General features: G+C 37.5%; 1 protein-coding gene across 1 annotated transcript in view; it reads right to left on the bottom strand.

Annotated features, from left to right (window-relative positions):
- The window catches only part of PRELID3B (PRELI domain containing 3B), a 69,165-nt gene extending 49,191 nt beyond the window's left edge, over positions 1-19,974 (bottom strand). Inside the window, exon 1 of the mRNA XM_048074609.2 lies at positions 19,831-19,974. The gene's annotated coding sequence lies outside the window, so the exon portion shown is untranslated. The remainder of the gene's footprint in view (positions 1-19,830) is intronic.
- Between the last annotated feature and the right edge of the window lie 999 nt (positions 19,975-20,973).

Here is a 20,973-nt window from a genome sequence, read left to right as displayed (position 1 = left end):
ACTCAGTTTGTTCAAATTTATAGGCTGAAAAATTGCACTGAACTAACAGGCTCCCATTACTTAAACATCCCATAAATAACAGAGGTGTGACAAGCCTTAGTTTATTCTATTTAACAGATTCTATGTATGCCTGACAAGTTGCCATCCATCCCTGAGATTCAGCTCAGCTACTATTTCTGCTTTAACCCAAACTAAAGATGAATGGAAAATGCACTACTTTTTAAGAAGGAACACTACTTTTTATGAACGCCCCAAAATAAAGGCCTAGGAGTTCCTACTGTAGAGGTTCCCATTTCAGAAAAGCACCAGCAAAGCTTCTAAATTATGAAGTCAGATCCAGTGAGATTCAAACTAGTGCTTGAAACTAGTCAGGTACTCTGGTAATGTTTAGGTGGAAGGTTCCTTTGTCTAAAGAGAAAAGTGAGGAAGAATGTTACTGCAATGAACCCATCAAAAGTTTTGGAATTTTCTTCTGATGGAATCACTCCAAGTTACTGGATTCTGAATCTGTAGAGAAAGCAGGAGAAAAAGAGACACAGTGCTTGCAGATATATACAAGTCACAGTGCTCTCGGGAATTCTGTTGTGCAGGCTTTAGAAAAGGCTATAGGACTGTTGTCTTGCACAAATATATTCCTTAGATAATCATAAAAATCACAAAAAGGCTTATGTCTGGTTTCAGGTGCTTTAGCTTCATGGCTATTTCCATTTTCATTTTTATACTCCCTACATACTCTTGTTAACAGTAACATTGATGACAAATATATATATATACACCAGTTTTTAGTCAAATTTTCAATTCAGTGCCATTCTATTCAAAAATCTCAAAAAAATAAATTTCAAATGCTTCAAAGTTTTGCAAAATCTTAAAAAAATTATAGCCTTCTAGAGCAAATGGAAAATTTCCATACCTATTAAGTCTAAACCAGCTATAAAAGAAAATACGTTGACAAGCACCTTTAAAAAGCATAAGACAACCCTTGCATCAAACCAGACCAGCAGCCTCCACAGCATCTATATTCACCTCTTGCTTGTGCAAGAGTTTTCTTATTAAAATAATTCATGGATGTGTAATGAATTTGCTATATAAAGTTTTTTCTTGCATAACGTTTGTGGCTAAATTACATGTTTTAAAGTGGAATTCCTAGGACTGTCATTTAGAAATATTCTAAAGACCAACTCAGAAGTGCTGTGCAAAGAAACTTTCATCCTGTGTACACTTCAGAGCATTAAATATAAAGACTTCTTTGTGATAACACAGCTGTAGCTGAAACAAAATTGGGATGATTTTAAACTAGAAAAGAAAGAACACGTTAAACTCTATTTCCTGATAGAAGTAATCTTTCATATTTTAGTTCAGTGTATAAAAATTTGACCTAACATTAGAGCTGAAAACTGAAAAAAACATAGATCTCTAAAAGCATTTATACATCTGTGGTGGCATTTTTAGCAGCATCACTAAAGGAGGTAGTGACTCCACCAGAATCTTTTTAGCCACAAAAGCCCTTGGAGGATTAAGGTCTGAATCACATGCATCGATGTGTGAAAACAGTGAGTAATGCTCTTGGTTTAAGTTACAGAACTTGAGAGTTTGCATATCCAAATCCAACTGGCTATATGGCAGACAGCGTTTTTTGCCTTCCCAAAGGATATTGTACTCACAAAACATACAAGGCTTTGCAGAAAAATTATTCCCTGACTTTTACACAGCAGAAGTGTCAGTCATGCAGTGATATTTTAAATTAATTTTCAAGAAGTTGAACATCAAAGCCACATGAGGGCACCAGCACAGAGAAAAATCTGTCTCAATCCTTCAAAGTTAGCAGCAGTCCTGATGAATCATTGCTTTGCTATAAACAAATTTGAATTTTCTTTACACATGAACGCATCTCATATTTTTACTCCTTCCATTAAAGGATGAAAATTAACCAGCAATGCTGATCACTGATAAGATCTATATTCAACATCTGCTCTACTCAAATAGACTGCAAATATGTGGATGTTAGAGTTTTTTCCTCTTTAGATGTGAACATTTCTTACTGTTAGATGTGAATATTTCTTATTAATTTAAACTTTCCTATTAATCTCATTAACTACTGATACTCACTGATCTGCCTGGAAAACCCTAACTGATATATGTATGTCCACTAGGATGGACAAGAAGGGTGCAAACCAACCAGTGCAATCCCAGAGATCACCAACAAATATGAAGATATGCCTTGAATATATAACTTACGAGAAAAGATAGCATGGACAAGAGCTGGTAAGGCATCAAAAATTAGGAAATATGCACAAAAACACTCAATAGAAGTTTATGGGAAAAGACTATCACAGTAATCTGTTGTTCACATCCATTCTGGGATGATGATGGCCTTTATTTGCAGCATAAAAATTAAATATTAAGAAATACTCCCTGTTGAAGGAGCAACTACGCATGTAACAAATAGCTCAGGGAAGTTATGGACTCTTCATCACTTGGAAACTTCAGTAACAGTTTAGGCAAGTATTTCATAGAATCATATAGAATCACAGCATAGCACCATATATACACTTATTATATTCATATAATGGTCACTTACATTTCTTATTATAAGTATAATAACATTAATAACTTTATTTTTCATTAAGTTATTATTTATTAATAAATTCTTGTTTGTCAATAGCTTCCGCAAAACGGCATGCGTAAAATATTTAGTACATATTGGCTATATATGCACCACTGATGTACACACATGGAATTGTATCTAAACACATTTGCTTTGCATTACTTGCAATGTATATCATAATGTATATCTGTTTTTGTATGCTGCCTGTTTTATTTACACAAGCAAATTTGTTTCCATTCACGAGTGTTTACATTTTAATCATTATCATCTAGTTAAGTAGCTTTGCTAAACCACTGTAGTTTTTTTTTTTTAATTATTATTATTATTTTAGCAAATCTTCTGATCTTTTGATACTGTCTCTCACAGTATCCTTCCGGACAAAATGTCATACAGCTAGACGAGTACATAATACAATGAGTGAACAATTGGCTGATGGGTTGAGCTCAAAGGGTTATAGTAAATGGGGTTGCATCAGGCTGGAGAGCAGCCCTACAGAAAGCGATCTGGGGATTCAGGTCGACAGCAAGTTGAATATGAGTCAGCAGTGTGCCCTGGCAGCCAAAAGAACCAACAGTGCCACAGGATAAAAAGGACATAAAACTATTAGAGAGTATCTACAGGAGAGCTACAAAGATGGTGAAGGGTCTAGTGGGCATGACATATGAGGAGTGGCTGAGGTCCCTCGGTTTGTTCAGCCCAGAGCAGAGCAGGCCGAGGGGAGGCCTCATGGCGGCCTGCAGCTCCCTCACGAGGGGAGCGGAGGGGCAGGCGCTGAGCTCTGCTCCCTGGGGACAGTGACAGGACCCGAGGGAACGGCATGGAGCTGGGACAGGGGAGGGTCAGGCTGGGTGTTAGGAAACGGTTCTTCATCAAGAGCATGGTCAGGTGCTGGAACAGGCCCCCCAGGGCAGTGGTCATGGCACCGAGGCTGCCGGAATTCAAGAAGCATTTGGACAAGGCTCTCAGACATATGGTTTGATTTTTAGGTAGTCCTGTGTGGAGCCAGGGGTTGGACTCGATGATCTTTGTGGGTCCCTTCCAACTCAGGATATTCCATGATTCTATGACTAATTTTACCTTAAGGATTCGTGTGGAATTAAGGCTGCACATTAAGTCTCCTGGCCTGTATTTTTCATTTACCATCAACATTCCACAAAAGTCATGTGAATGAAAAGGTCAATATTATTTTTTAGACTACAAAATACTGAGAGATTTTAATAGCACATTTAAAGTGTTTTGGTGGAACTGGATAAACATCACGTAGAAGCACATAATGTAAAAGCTGTGTCTTCCGCAGTTTGGTTATAAGCCATTCTCTTAAGTTTAAGCAGTACTCACATAAAAAAAAGTGCTCTTCTTTTTCACAGTAAAAGTCAATGCACCTATTGACTACTCATGAGAACCGCCTAAGTATGTTCCGTATTTATGCAATCCTTGAGTTTAGAACTACAAGAGACAGTTAAACAAGGGATGAACTCGCTTGAACATTTGCAGATGCTTTGTAAACTGGTCAAAAAGGATTCTAGTGCCATGGGTCCACATACTATTTTGTCTTTAAAGAGACACTATATAAGTCCATTATCAGTCCCTAAAGAAAAAAAAAAAGGTAAAAAAAAAAAAGAAAAAAAAAGAAACACGAGGTCATTCTAATAGTAAATCCATAATCCAATTTCTTTAAGCTTCACAGGTTTTGTATATATGCATTTGTAGCATATTTTTGTTTCATTGACTGATAAGGCAAGCAATGCTAAATACAATGTGAGATTTATTATTATGGGTATGTACTTAATCCAGCAATGATTGGAAGTGTTTCAGAGTCTGAGCAAGTTCAGATATGTTAAACTGTGATTCTTTTCAAAGATTATTATGCCATTAACAAAATGAACAATTGGATGAGAGCCGTGGGAGCTGTGTTTCATAACCTACTGTGGTCTTGTTTTCCAGATATCTTAAATGCTACTTAGGTTCAGTAGTACTGGTGACGAGTTTAACCACTCTAGACAAATGTAGAAAGCTATGTCTTTATGGAGTCAGGCTTCACTGTATCTTTCTGAATTACACTTAACCCCTGCAAACTAAAACCTCTTACTTATTACAGAGGTATTCGCAGTGCAAAATTAACGTCACAACAATACCCCTCCCCACTCTTTTCACACGGGTAGACCAATAGCCAGTGTTTATCTCCAGAAACCTTTCTATGATTTATCATTCCTTATTGTACTTATCATATTCAAATTTTTCTTGAAATCATCCCTCTCATTTAATTGTACATTCCAAAACAAAACATGTTGTCTCATATACAGAGCTGGGAGTATGACAGGGTCATTCAGATGAACTGCACACTCTCCTCTGTAAAAAGGAGCCACTACAGAAACTGCCCCCTCTCCATCAAAACGGTTAAAGCAAAAAGAACAAAATCTATTTCTTTAGTGTGCTTTGGCAGCAACCTAGGTTAGCAACCAAATGGGGGAAAGGGAGCCAGGGTTTTTCCTACCTGTGTTAGGAAACTACAGTCTGAGAAGAGGAATACTTTACTGGGAAGCTAAGCAAGAGCTATAATAGCTTGTATCTCAAAACCTGTATGTACAAATGCAATTGCAAGATTGGCACGACTAATAATTTAGGTAGTGATGTGCACATACATGTTCTTGTGTGTTGGCTGGAAGGAAGAGCAGGGAAAATTACAACTCTTAAAAAGTTATTTGACCATTAACTTCACAATGCCTCTTAATGTTACCATTGCTTACAGAGAAAAAATTGCATTTAGGTCCTCAAATGGAAGGCAATACAAGCATACAAAACACATTATCATAGCCTCTGCACACCACAAGTGGTTTTTATAACTTATGAAGAATTTTTGCATAACTTTGTTGATTTTAGTTATGGGTTATATGACCTGTAAATGAAGCAAATATTAAAAACTGAAATGATACAAAGGTCTTAGACCTCAAATCACTAGTTATCCAGAAGCAAGAAAGTAAATACAGCTAAGTAAAGCATAAAAAGCTGCCTCATCCTGTGCAATATTATAGAGCTTAAGAGATTATAAAAAGGATTTGCAAACTTTGATTTAAAAATATGAAAAAAAGTAAAACGCTCATTATTCTTACATTTGATATGAAAAACACAAAAGCTTTTTTTTAAATTATTTTTTTATTTTTTTTATTTGTACCAGATGTTGATATGCAGATGTGAACTGTTGGACAATAGTCAGAGAAGAGGAATTAGGGAAATATCTGTAATTAATAACATGCCTGCGGAAACATGTTCCGTACTTCAAAAAGAATTCAGGTGCTATTAGATCTGGGAGAACCTCCTTACCCTGAAGATGTTGACAAATTTGAAGAGATTCCAAGCAAGAAAAAAAAGACCGCAGAAATAGATTACTTATTCAGAAAGATTAAATGAACCAATCTTCTTCTCTCAGTTACACCAGTGCTGTCCAGTTAAATTAAATGACAGTGTACCAACATAATCAGGAGAAAAGCTTGATTAAAATATATTAAATTTTTAAGAAAAGATTAGAGGAAGAACTCCTTCTAGGAAAGAAAGGAATTGATAAAATATTTTAAGAAAACAATAGGTTATGTAATAAGATTTAAATAAATAAATTAATTGAAAAAAAAAAGAAATAAAGCCATAGAATGTTCCACTGCAGTTACATCTACTAAATACCTCCTCTGGGGTGTTTAAAGCGAGGCTAGAACAGAGCCACTCACTGTACAAAACAATTATACACAGGAGGTCGCTAGAGAATGCGACCAAGCAGAAATCTACTACTGATTTCCTGTCATTCATAAAATCAGACACAATGTCTACATCAACTCCTTCTCCACCTTAATTCACATAGCAGTGACTAATGCATTACAAAAACTTATCCAAGATGGGTCATTTTACTAAAATGCAATTGCACTGCATTGCCTTTACGCACTAAGAATTCTATCAGATTTTCCATTCTGTATTCATCAAGAGCACAATGTGTAAAAAAAAATTCCTCAAAAAAAGAACAAAAATCACCAATTTTGGTTTAACTACAATGCCACAGAAGGGGAAAAAAAATAAAAAGTGGGGCCAGAAGGAGAGCAATCTTACAAGTTAGCCTTGTTTCCCGGATAAAAGAGTCAAGAGTAAGTTAGACTTGAAAATACATACATTTGCTGGCATCTTGCTTTTGGAAGCAGCAACTATTCCTGGCAACATTTTAATTTAGCAGCTACTAGGGAAAGAGATTCAGAGCATGTACATTTATGCTCCTCAAACCATCAAAATTCTGCTACTAGGAATCCAGATGGAAATACAGAATGCAGAATGCTGTTTGGAAACATTCACATTACTCTTGTGTTCAGGGTTAGCAATGGGAGATTTAGTCCAACTGTAAAAAGTACCCTGGCAGCGATCAGTTAAACCTATTTTCATGAGTAGACAAGTGGATTGAATTGCTTTTATTTGCTTAGACATTATTTCACAGAATCATTCAGGTTGGGAGGGGCATGAGGATGTTAACTAGTTCAACCTTCTGCTCAGATCAGGGCAAACACAATCCAGCTTGAAAATCTCTAAGAATGGAGATTCAAGAGTTAATCTGTGCAATTTGTTCCAATGCATAATTATCCTCAGAATGATTTTTTTTTTCTTTATACATGGCTGGAGTCTCCTGTTTCATCTTATGGCTTGCTTCCCAACACACAGCTCAGTAAACAGCCTGGTTCCATCTAACTGGTAACTCTCTCACAGCTATAGGCAGGCTGCGATTCGATCCCAAAGCTCTAGATCATCTTGGTGGCTCTGCACCGAATTTGCTCAAGTTTATCAACTTTCTTGTACTTGAAGGCCTAAAACTAGACACGGTAATCAGGATGTGGTCTAATAAGATGAGTAAAGGGGAATAATCACTTCCCTCAATCTACTGAATACATTCTTGTTGATACAGCCCATGATACTGCTGGCTGATGCTTTGCTCACCAGAACTCCTGATCCTGTCCAGAGGAGCTGCTACCCAGCCAGCCAACAATGGCATGCAGTTAGTGCATCCCAGGACTTTGCATTTGTCATCGCAGGATTTCATGGAGCTCTAGTCGGTCCATTCCTCCACGGTAAATCACTCTGAACAGCAACACTACTTCAAGTGTACTGACTGCTCCCTCCAATTTGGTGTCATGCTAACATAGTGAAGCTGTGTTCTATTTCCTCCTCCAGGTCATCGGTAAAAATAATAAATAGGATATTAAACAGATATGTCCAAGAATAAACTCCTAGGAACTCCTCTGGTAATCGGACTCCAGGTAGAGTAGAGTATCAGCTATTAACCAGTACCCTAAGAGCCCAACAATCCTGCCATTTTTTCCATCCATCTAGTATTTAACTGTCTGCACTAAGACCCTGAGTTGGAAGCAAGGATGCTGGGGGAGACCATATCATTTAAGTGGAGCAGAGAAAATGGGTGGCAATTTACCTTGATGCTACACATAAGCATCGGTATTGCATAAGGAGGAATTCCAGAAGCACTGTGTTCATTGCACTTTTAATTCATCATTACTGAGCTCAGCTGAAACAATGTTAGACCAATACCAAACATTTAAAAAAATATAGTCTCGGCCTACATGCAAAGCACACATCCTGTGCCAAGCTACTTGAGCCATTCAGATGACTGCTACCCACCCCTATAGTTCTGTATAACGTTTCTGGTTTCAGAAATCAACAGAAATTTTAATCCAAAAAAGTAACAAAACAAGCCTGGTTCTTAGGATAGTAGAGAATCCGTCTAAAATTAAATGGGGTTTAATTTGCCTCAAAAACTCTAAATATCACGAATTTAAGAACAATGAGATACGAAACATGTAGAAGTCAGTACTCAAAATAGCATTTCTGATGGAAAGTTTCCAGATTGGACTGTAGCAACAGTAACTATGTTGCAGTAAAGCCAAGTCTAAAAAAGCCACAAAAAGATATACAAAGAAAGACAGCCATTTCTTCACGCTTCCTCAGATGCATATTTCCACCACCCTTGATCCCATGCTGCGTGACAATAAGAAAAAGAGTGCTTGAGTCGAGAGAAAACTATTTAGTTGACTATCCTCAAGCTCTTTACATAGCTTGTATATCTCCAAATATCTTTGCCCCCTGAAAAGTTAAATTCATTCTACATTCTTCTGGGAAGACTCAGGGCTAGCACTCCAACAGGCAGTTAACTTGGATGTTGAATTCCCTCTTTTTAAGTGTGTTGGATAATGTTGAAAAAAGAATATGTTTAAGCTGCCCATGAATGGATCTCTCCATTATTTCCTATAATCTACAGAAATGATAACACAGTAGCAGGCTACATTACTCCTTTCAAACCGCTTCTGAAGAGAAGGCCAAGAAAGTTAGTTAAGTGCAAGTTAAATAACTAGTGCTTATGTCTTTTGCTTATTTTTTTTTTCAGTTATAAGAAATGAATCTCTTTAATATATGTACACAGGGGGCAGAACATTTTTATAGCTTCCCCTTCTTTTCTCTCACTATATATATTTTAGTACTCTAAATCTGATTAGAGATTTTGTATTTTAATAAAGTAGTTTCATTGGAGACAGCCAACATATCTATTATTGCTAAAAACAGATATTAATTTAGTAAATTTTTCTTAACTAGTCTTTTCCCAGCAACTATTGCATCTTCTGGGAGAAGTTTTCAGGAACATGTTGATTTCTCATTGCCACATCTTTGCACTTTGTTCCACTGTTCCCTTTGCTCCAAAACCTCCATTTACATCTTGGGTGGACACATCTACATACTTCTGGGTTCAGGAAGAACTAAGTTGGGTCTGTCCAAACTCTTTTAACTAGGAACTCCTTTACATGGAGACACGGGAGATCAGAACAGACATACGAAGTTGGCTTTAAGTAAACCAGTTCAGAGTCTAGTCGTGCTTATGTGGAGCTTCACCCACATAAGCTGTGCTGAGAAGTCTTGGAACTTCCACTCAATTTTAAAAAAGGAGCTTCAAAGCATTTAATGGATAGCTGTGTCACCATAATACCTCCAACATATCGTTGAAGACTGATTTCAAAGCAACATCTCAGGTTTGAGTATGTTTCCAGTCTACTCACAAAATACCTCATTCAGCCAGTCCCACTGGCCAAGTCAACATGACTTAGATAACTGAAGAAAACGCAGAAAAGGGACCCAGTCAAAAAACAGTTTTAATGAAATTGTTGGTTCTTTGTTTCCAAATTTCTATGGGCGAGGAGGGAAAAGGCTGGGCCACAGGTCATTGTGGAAAAAATACTAGAGGAAGGATACCGATAGCTATCTGCCGGAGGACAAGACTGTTATTCAAGCAACCAAAAAGAGGAAGCATCATTCTGGAATACAGGAATTCAGGACAGGAAATGAAGCACAAGAATGTGCAACAGCAATGGCATGCTGCAGGGAGGCTGGATGTAACTGCAGAGCAAAGTTCAGAAAGAAAAACTTCTCGATCAGCTGTGGATATAGTCTGGGGAGGTAATCCTGAAGAGGTACATTTTTAGGGCAGAGAGATCAAGGAGACCTCTAGTGCTTTTCATTGCTATGGAAGCAGAAAGATGGTGGAAGCATAGGGGATTACCTGATGAGCAGGTGCTGAAACCACCAGAGATAACAGCCAGAAAAATGAGCATGGGAGCAGGATCAGCAGCAAGTAAAGGAAAGCCATGAACACGAATTGGGAATAATGTTGCCCAGACACCAGGGAAAGTACTGGTTCATGAATCCTGTATCTTGGTGGCAGCACAGAGGAGTATCAGGAGGAGATTCAGAGTACCATGACACTTTCAGACCAACAAGATAAGACCTTTGTCTCCCAGAGAACGGAGGGACATTTACTAGTAGCCCTTTGCAGGCAGTGCCTATGAGGAGCCAGTCACCTTACCGAAGCAAAACAGATTCACAAATACTTTCCCTTCTTACAGCAACTGAGAAATCAGAATTATGCAATGCAGGGAAAATTAACATCATTTGGAAGAAAAGACTTCATAGAATAGCTCAGCTTTAAACAGACCAGAGTCTGCATTCAACTTTGAGCAAAAATATAGAAATCAGTAAGTAAACTGCTCCAAGAACACCTAAGCCTGCACCTTTTTTTTTTTTGTGTCTGTGTGTTTGTAAGAACATTTGCTATTCCACAAAAAAGCAGAAATATAAAGAATTCTTAAAAGCAATTAAATCCTGACAGTCCTTTGTTGTGATTTAAATTCTTCCACTAAACTAATCAAGCCATAACATTACTTCAGAAAACTTTTTACTTTATTAATAATAGTCTATAGGATTGTATGTCCCTGGCAAATGTAAATGTTGTAGTAAATGAAAATAAGATTTGCTCAAAGCCACAGATCAGATCGTGTTTCACTTTGTAAAGTTTATACGTTCTGGTATGTTTTCAGTGAAAGTGCATCTGAATACAGAGTGCAGAGAAGAGATTGCTTTGAAAACCATGATTTAATGAAAACTGCTGTTTTCAAGTTTTCTAATAAGAAATATTTATATTTTGCCAACATTGTGAATTTAGCATAATATTTTCCTCTAAGCACTGTCTGAAGTGGGTATAGGATGCAAATAAACTTATATGGGAAGATTTTCAGACAAGAATAAGCACTTTCCTGTGTATCCAATAAAATAGATTGCATCTCTTTGGGATTGCACAGAAGTCCATCCTCTCTGAAAAGATTTAAATATGCCAGTAAGGTGTAAGTAGCTTCACTTTACCAATATTACTTACGCTTCCCCAGCTTACAGTAAACCTAAGCACATTTACAGTTAAGAATTTGATTTAATCTGTGTAATTTCTATTGTATTGTACAAATAGAATGCTTTTCTACTTTTCCTTCCCCTAAACTGGGATGAAACAGAACTCTGGCAACAGCACATTTCAAAAGAAAACAAAAATGTCATTGTTTGTGAATATTACTAGCCAATTTTGTTCAACAGTGGAACAAAAATACTTGGTAGACATTGCAGCTAAATCATTTTATAACCAGCTCAGTAAAATTGATAAGAAATCAATTCCTTGTGCTAGCTGCATAATTTCATTCATCATTGATCGATTCATCTTTCAAGTAGTACCAAAAGCCCTCAGGATCTCCCCAGATGTAGAAAAAATGAAGCCCATGCTATTTTGTTTTGAAAATACTCTCAATTGATAGCTCAGTTCAACAACTTATGGATTTCTGTTCATACTAATTTTTAGGCTGCCATAGCAAAACAGGTTCTTCTACTCACTGAACAAAATTATCTGCTAGCAGTAAGGAACACCTAACTTGCACATCAGGTTGCAGACTAGTTTTAAAATATACTATAAATGTTTATTTACTGTATAACCTTTTGTTTTAGATAATGTACAGAATGGTTATAGCCAATAGTGTCTGCAGGCTTTTATCTGTTCAATGAACGTTCCTCCTTCCACCTTACATTAGATGTTCCCTCCATGAATAGTTAACAACAGCTCATAAGTTTCATCTTTAACTCGGACATGCAGGACTTAACATCTTATATGCATTTTATTACATGGGAAGAATAAGATCCCTTATGAAAAGTAGATATAACTTAATCCTTAATTCCAGAGCAATACTTAACATGATAAGGAAGAATGCTCTTTCAACTGGGGGTAAAGGTTTTGGGTTTCTTTAAAACAAACAAACAAACAAACAAAAACAAACAAACAAAAAACACACACACACAAAAAAACCAACACACACACAACAGCGTGACGTGACAATAATACTGTCCCACAATTCTCACAAACCATGTTTCCAGTTTTCCGTTGATGGAGAACAGCCATCCCCAGTGTTAAAAAAGCAGTTTCCCCATTAGGTGCCCTAACAAAGTTTCAAACTATTCAAACACAGAGGCATAAATCAAGAAAACAACACTGGTGCAAGATGTTACATGTAAGTTATACTAAGACTTTAAAGAAAACCATCTGGGCATAAAATGTAAATACAGTCAGCGTACAAAAATGAAGAGCAAAATAAAATCAACCACACATTTTAAATGCCCCAAATACAGAGATTTACTCTGTAAGACCACTGAATTTTAACTTCAAACATCCATCTCAAATAAAAGAACATGCAAAATATCACTGAAACAGAATAGAGAGGTTCAAATAAAATACATTTATTTTCAACTTCTTGTTTTATTTAAGATAGAGTTCTTTAAGACTGGGAACAATCAGTATGTCTTCAATGGTGGATATGAAGCAAAGCTGGAGCTTACTAGAGGGACTTGCCATTACATCTTTTATTTTTCATTTGTACTTACAGACAAAATGCAAACACTGAAGCAATGTTCGTACAAAAGATAAGGAAAATTTGCCTCAAATGGATTATAACCTAAATAGGCCTGAAGAACACCACTTGCCCAGCTTGCAAGATACTGCCAGAGAGGTTTCCTAAACCACAATAAAACAGTTAAACCAGAATTAAACTTAACAGGTTTGGTTCAGATTCCTGTATTGCTGTATGTTCAGTTTCCAAATAGTAAAGTAACCTGGACATGCTTTATAGACCCAAGAGATTATGAGTAGTCCTGAGAAGCAGAAATAAGGAGAAAAAAACACGTGGACACATGCACACTTGTGAGAAAGGAGACTGAAGAAAGGTTAGAAAATAACCCTCAAAAGGCACTATATCTGTAAAGCTACTATGTATCAGAGGTGTCTTAAAGGCAAACCAAAAAACAGGGTCTCTTTAAAGCCAAAACCTAGATCTTAAGGGCATAAAATACCAGAACTCTGGACTTTTCTTGCTGACAGTTCAGATCACTTGTATAAGCAACATACTTGAGATTTGATTACATAGCTAGATTTTTTGTTTATTTATTTACTTTTAAACAGGATGCTCACTTGGGTTTAACTTAGTTTGGGGAAAGGGAAGTAAGGGAGATTTTGAAAACAAACAAATTACTTACAAATAGACAAGTCAAAAAAAAAAAAAAAAGGAAAATCCAAAAAGCATCATGCCAAAGCGCCCTCTGTAGTGGCTGGTACCTTTGGATACCCAGCACCTTCCTCTTCTGAGCTAGTGTAGGAGCGGGTAGCAACCAGCAGGCTGTCATCCTTGACAGAGCCCAGCTCGCAGAAGATGAGACTCAGTTTGTCACTGATTTCTGAGGTATTTATCGGGACAGGGAATCCTGGCTTCAGTTCCCGGTTCAAGAAGGGAGTACGTGATCCCAATTATAAACCATACTGCGAGCAGCAAATGATGGCTTAACAGCATTTAAAGCTGAAGTTTAAAATACTCGTGCAGTTTGTATAAAACAGATGTGAATTTTCAAACTAAACAACAGTTTTATTAAGAGAAAAGAAGCTGAAGTAAGAGAGGAAAGCACTGTGTCCTCCTCTGCATCTGAGGATCTGAAAAGTGAATGATGGCCCTCTGACAGCGAATGTAATGTGTTTCAGTTTTCCCGCTGAGCTATTTTCATGCTCTTTTTCCAAACAACTTTTCCCTATCCTGCTTTTCATATTTCAAGGAAATTTAAGCCACATGTGACTTTTTTTGATAGGTCTAATCTGTTTATTTAAAAATGTGTGTCCCCAAATATGATTTTTTTTAATTACAGTCTTCTGTGTTGAAGTTATTGTGCAAGATACTGTATTTACTTTGACCTTTTGCATAGAATCTGCATCCTTTCTTTATTTCTTTATTTCTTTCTTTCTTTATTTCTACATAGGAGCCCTAATGTATGTATAGCAGGGCCTGAAATCACCAATATATCTTTTTTTTCTTGCCTCCTTGCCTAGGCCATCTAATCTGGCATAACCTGGGCCATATCCTGGAAAGACTGTATTTTCTGGAGAGATCAGTCTCTGGATTTAACTGCTCTTGGCTTCATCATGCTTTGTTTATTACTAGAGCCTGCTCATATTGAATGTGTTCTGTATAAAAAGAGTTCCTATGAATTATTTATTCTACCTGATGTCAGGCAAAAGGGCTTAACAGTATTTTCCTTTTTTAGTCAATCTTTTCTAAATTGTCTGACCTATTGGGTCTTCAGTTTCCCAACTGTGCAAACCTATTGTCTCGACCAGGAATAATTGGAATGTTCCTGGAGGTAGGAATTGATTCTTCTTACACATGTGCAGTACATCTAGCAATCACAACCTTCCTCTGTTTTGGCCCTTCAAGATGATGCTACAAACCAAACATTAAAATAAATAAATAAATAAATAAAAAGATAGATTCATTTTGTTTTCCAGGAAGGCCTCTGTAGACGAATGCTCTTCCAGTATGATCTTCAACACTGAGAAATGTATACTGAAAAATGTATGCTGATCATTAAGTGAGAAGTCATGGCAAATTTCAGGAAGGCAAGAACAAGAAAGTAAGTATTGCATAAAAGAAAAGTGTTCACCAAAAACTGGCAACTAAATCTGAGCCTTAATAGAAAGCCACAGACTTAGAGCAGAATTTTCTTTCTGTGTTACAAATAAAATGTAAGTCTTAATTAAAGCTTAACAGGTTTCTGCTAAAGCACTGATGTGAATACATGCAGAAAGTACACTGGAGGTTTACGCTGGATGATGTGGCATTGCCCTGAGTTGTGCTGGATTTGAATGAAGTGTTTTTTCAGGAATAATTTGAACTGTGACCCAAGCTTTTCCATGGATGACAGTTTCAATTGGTTGAGATATTCTGAAATTACTGGAACCATTTATTGACAAAAAAAAAAAAAAGTAAAAAAAAATATATCCAGAATATCAAGAAAACAACTTTTAATTTCTGGAAAAACACACATGAGAAGTAACAATGGCACAGTGCCATGGTACCAGAACTCTGTAGAGTAAGAGTGGAAAAAATACATTTGATTAACACAAAATGCAACTCCCCCTCCTCCACCCTCCACCAAAACCCATGAAAAATGGCTTCTGATGATTTTAATAAATAATCATGGGGGATTTATGGGAAACATATTGAGTTTAAACAATGCTATGTCCTTTATCCCACTGCAAACTGCAATATCTGGACATTTTGCATAGCTGCTGTGCCTGTATATGCTCATGGTTTGCTAACAGGAACCACAAACATAATACCTCTGACAACTGTAAATCTGTTACATTATTTGTGCTGCTGCTTCATAACTTCTCCCTGATCTTGCTTTCTCTACTTATTTTGCTGGCCGTAAAACTCAGTAGATTAATCATGTTATTAATACTTCACTTTTTCTGCCAGATCTTCTTGGGTGGCCAGTTTCCAGCAGCACAACTAACTTTACTTGCACAGCTGTCCTTATACTTCATGCCAACCCTTTTTAGCATTTTCATTATATTCTGCAAATTTTAAGGTCCCAGTGATTTTTTAGAACCTCAGATATAAACTATTGGAATCAAACACATTAAAGCAATAATAATGATTTATTAGTAACTCGTGTATATTTTCATCAACTAACTAAAGGCAAATAAAGGTATCCGACTGAAACTCTACCTGATCAGATACTTATTAAACTAGTTATTCAGTGAAAAACTGACAGTCATTACTCATTTCATATTTTATGTTACTTAACTGGAGTCTAAAATAACCTTCAACATCCCTTCTGCAGCTAACTCATATTAAGACAGTGACTTTCTGCCCATCACTATCATAAGGGTGGACATATAAAATCCTTGCCCCTAAATTCTGATTCATCACAAAATGAAGACGAGTACTTTGTCCCCCTCAGCTACACAACGTTACAACAGATAGTCAAAACCAGTCCAGATATAACTAGTATAGACATTAGGTAAATCTTTCCTTGCAAAATTGCAAATATCAAAAGCAGAAAGTCTGACTCCTAATCCTGTATTCCAAATCTGAGAAAATATTAATCAGTAAAAGAGAAAAAATGTCAATGCAACAATAGATTATTTGACAGCTAGGGACAATCAATTTCACAATGGCCCTTTGAATGCGTGAAGCATTGTTATTCAAAACTCAAAGACATGGGAACAATTGCACTTCAGAGTGAGAAAGTATTATCACAGCTCTTTTGTTCTTGCAGTTCAAATGTGTGTACACACGTGTAACCCCTGCTAACAGCTGTGACGCATTCTGCCTCATTAGTTCAGCAAGGTACATCCAGACTTCAGAGAACAGCTTGAAGCATCATTGCTTCTTTGGAAGTGAAAGTCAATAAAAATACTGACAAAAGAATGCAGCCAGACTGTTAAAAGAGTTGTACAAATTCCAGTCCTTCTTCATTCCCTCCCTCACCAAGTCCTTCAATCAACAAAATAACTTTTTGAATTTGCCTTTTGTTCTTGTTTACCCCGATGCTATTTTCAATGCTTATCACACTGTGTTGTCTGAGAAATATGAAAAGTACCACTACTCAGAAATAATCTCAGATTGCCTCCCCTCATGTCCTTAACAACAACACAACCACGGCCTGACAAAGTTTGCAGTTGAAGAATTTTTGCTAGGGAAATAGCGTAATACCTAGGAAGCTCAAATGGCAATCTACTAATCTAAACAGCCTGGTGCCTGGTTAGCTATTTGCTTTACAGAAGCACTTAGAGGCAAAAGCAGAAACACAATCATAGCTATGTTGGCTGTTAGAGGAATATACTTGACCCTTAGGAACAGATTAGCATCTCATTTTCTTTCTCTATCTTGTTTCTTTACTCCTTTTCTCTACTTCCCCCATTAATTTCCCTATTGTATTTTTTTTACTTTTTTTTTTTATTTCTTCTCCTTTTGCTGTTTTATATAGAACAGATACTTCTGTGAAAAATCAGTTAATCGACTTTCTTTTTTTCCCTTCCTTTTCCTGTTGTTTTTCCCCATTCTCTCCCCTATTTTCCCACTAAACACCGCTATCTTCACTGTCCTATTTCAGTTAATGTCCCAGTATTTTTCCCTAGGAACTAGAGAAGAACATTCTTTTAGCACCCATCCCTTTCTTACCATCTGATTTACTAGCACTTACTTTACCAACCCTGACAAGGTAGGGTGAAATGCAGCTGTGGAAAATGTGGAAAAGGGAAGAGCTGCATCAGTTGCATCCAAAACTTATGTGCAGGTTGTATGGTGCACTTACTCCTCTTCTACTTTTCTTCCTATCTTGATGTTTCACCCACCAAGAAGACAATTTATGTACTTAAATGTACAAAACGTATGGAATTTCTTCTACGTCTGAAGTATTGCCTTGCTATTATTCCTAGGCACATGTTATTAAACCAAATGTGAGGTCAAGACCTTTGAGAATAAGCACAATCATGTCAATGAGAACAGCTAAATAGATTGAGAATTCCCTTGTTACATTAGACTTACATTCATCTTGTAACCCTAGGTGTTTATTTCGCAGACTTCAGGTTCTTCTGGAAAGAGCTGTTCCTTTTGAACCTTCAGGAAGGATGCTGCCATTTGTTCTTCCAACAAATCAAACCAAACACAACACAGCCACAGAGGGAATTGCATAGCTATGACTACCTTAGATATCTATGCCACATCTTTTACCAACAGCATCTCAAGGTTACAGAATTCTGACAGAAGCTTACAGCTTCTGAATTGTGTAATGACCTTGCAATTTGGACCTGCATGGCACTCTCTTTGCTGTAAGATATTCTAGGCCTACAAAACACACCTAAATTGACTCTCTATGATGCACAGAAGTACCTGTGCACCATATATACACTGTAGAAAGGGTTAGAGCGTAGCACTTACAGCACTTACATTTTGGCCATTCACGAGCTTCCTTAACCTCATTTAGTTAAAGCTGCACCAGCCCTAGGCCACATAACCTGCACAAATGTTCCACAGTTATGATCCCAGTTTTCACGCCATAGCTCCCTGCTCCACAAACACAGAGTCTTTCTAGGTATTAGAATGATTTAATTGACCAATTAAATGCACCAAACTTGAATATGCCTGGATGACGACATCAGAGCCCTCACAACATCAATGCCGAACTTGGCTTTGTCTTTGTGTTCAGACATTGCGTGATTTCATGCCAGCAAATGGTATGAAGAAAATCCAGAGGATTATAATATGCCAGTATATAATATAATGTATTTGCAAACCTAGCATCAGTCAGTAAAGGTTCATGTTCAGTCAAAGCTTATCAACAAAGAAAGCTGCTCTCAGAGGGCTAGGTGTGAGCAGCACTCGCAGTTTGTCATGTCACACTGTTTAAATAATAAAGGTTCATTTTTCATTTTATTTTCCCTTTACTAGTTCATACAGGCAGACACTTGTTTATTTCTCTCTGGAAGTCTTTTCTTAGTGAGAGATAAGTTACTTAGGGAGAGGAAAGGTTATATATTCAAACATGGTGTCAAGATTGTTGCTAGACTGATGAGTCTCAGCTGTCGATCCTCCAGAAGAAGAAATGGCTGGGCCTAGACTTGTATTTAAAATTAGATTTACCAAGAAGTTGCAATAAGATGACACTAACTTCATTAGTAGCTGGTAACTGCAGCAGAGCTTCTATTTATACTATACTACAAAGCAGCACCAGAAACAGTCTCTTACTGATGTTTAGTACAAATCTGAAGAGGAGATTTCCTACAAAAAAAGTACTTGTGACCAGCCTGTTTGGTTTTCATATGGGTAAATAAACTATTTGCACTCAGTATACTGCCTGCTGTATGTACTTTAGCAGTCTTGTCCACCTGGATACAACACGTAAAAAATCAGGTTTCTGTTATTGATGTGCACATTTTTTGCTAGTGTACATGTTATTAAGTGTTGTTTGCAGACTAACCATAGTATGTAACAACACTGGCTGGTTGAAGGCACCTATCTCATCCACAGATTTGTAAAAAGATGTTCCTGCATATCAGTGGTGCAGCACAGGGTTTTTGTTTGTTTCTTTCTTTCATTCTTTCTTTCTGACTTCTGCAATCACCTGCATGTCACATCACTAAGCCACACTAAAAAAAAACAACAAACAATCCCCCTCAAACACATCCACACACACACACACACAAAAACTTAAAACTGATTAACAAGGCAAACAGGAATTGTCACCACACAAAGGGGACAACCATTTCTGCAAAATCCAGTCTTTTAGTTAAAAATCCAGCAGATGCTATAAAGCACCCTTCACGGACAGAAGGGCCAGGAATCACACAATTGACAACACAAGCATTAGGCTGTTATTCCAACAAAGCTTCTACATCTCTGAACAAAAGCAGCTGTAAAAAGCAGCATCACTGCAGTGCCCCAGTACACCTCGTGCTGTTTCTCCATCCAGCTCCTAGGAGCTCAGCAGTGGCAATGGCAGGTACTCACCGCTCCAGTAGTCCTGTGTGTCCCTGGTAGTCACCTCTCCGTGCAACTCTGCTCCACACAGGACAGTTGACTCAGGGTTTCTGGTCCTCCGGCTTTGCAGGGAATGCAAAAAATGCCCTCTTCAAAGGCAGCCACGCAGGCTTCAGGTCAGTGTACTCCAAAATGGGAGCTCTCCAGGAAGTGCTGTCAGAGAACACATTTCAAAATTTCATTTTTGGATAATAGTCTGAGGGCCAGCCAGAGTCTTCAGGACATACCTAGTCTCTAGCCACCTTCCTCCACACCTCCCTTTCCTTGTTTTTCTCTGTCACTCACACCACAAACAACTGACCACAAATATCCTACGAGGCTGCTAAGGAAGGAAAAGCAGGCCAGAACCCAAACCCTTGTATGTCCACACCACTCCCTCCCTCTTCTCATCTCCCTCTAGGATGGCTCCTGCTCAGCATGATTTGCATTGGTACTCTTGTTTACTTCCTTCTGCCACCGCACGTCCTAGAATACACTGTCCCTCTCAAGTGGTCTGTCTCTCTGCTTTGCTCATTTGTAAGTGTGCCAAGGTCCTTTGGAGGGACAGCCACCTCAGTTTTCAGCCTCTAGCTTCTTAATCACAAGCAACTCTCAGTCACTATCCTTTACAAACACAAGGAGTGTTCAGATGGATCGTATTTTGATACAGAATTCTCTTTGGGAACATGTCCAAACCTGAATAAACTTCTATGAAAAGAATTATTTCATGCAAAATTTGGTTACGTGAAACAGGTATGAAAATAGTAAATCATCTTCTTATAAAACCCTGTTATTTCCACAAAGACAAAGGTTGTTTGGACCCGGGAAGTGAGGTCAGGTTCAGATCCTGGGGAGAGTGGTGGGTAGTGGTAATAACACTTCAGATTTATGCAGCGTTCCTTATCCAGAGATCTGAGCTCTGTCTCCAGTATATTACAACAGCAGGATATGTTATCTTATGCAAACTCCTTCCTAAATTTCACAACAGCTGAAACAAGCAGGAATCATTAAATGTGTGTGCTAGTACTCTATTGAAGGCTGAAAAACAGCCATACAGGTCCTTCCGTACTTTGCCTTTACTGAAATATTGTAATGTGGTTAGAGCAGAGGCATTTGTCCTCTTCGGTGTTTAGC

Source organism: Anser cygnoides, chromosome 16 (genome assembly GCF_040182565.1).
Source record: "Anser cygnoides isolate HZ-2024a breed goose chromosome 16, Taihu_goose_T2T_genome, whole genome shotgun sequence".
NCBI lineage: Eukaryota > Metazoa > Chordata > Aves > Anseriformes > Anatidae > Anser > Anser cygnoides.
Note: the sequence above shows the minus strand (reverse complement) of the source record. Positions and strands in the feature narration are given on the sequence as shown.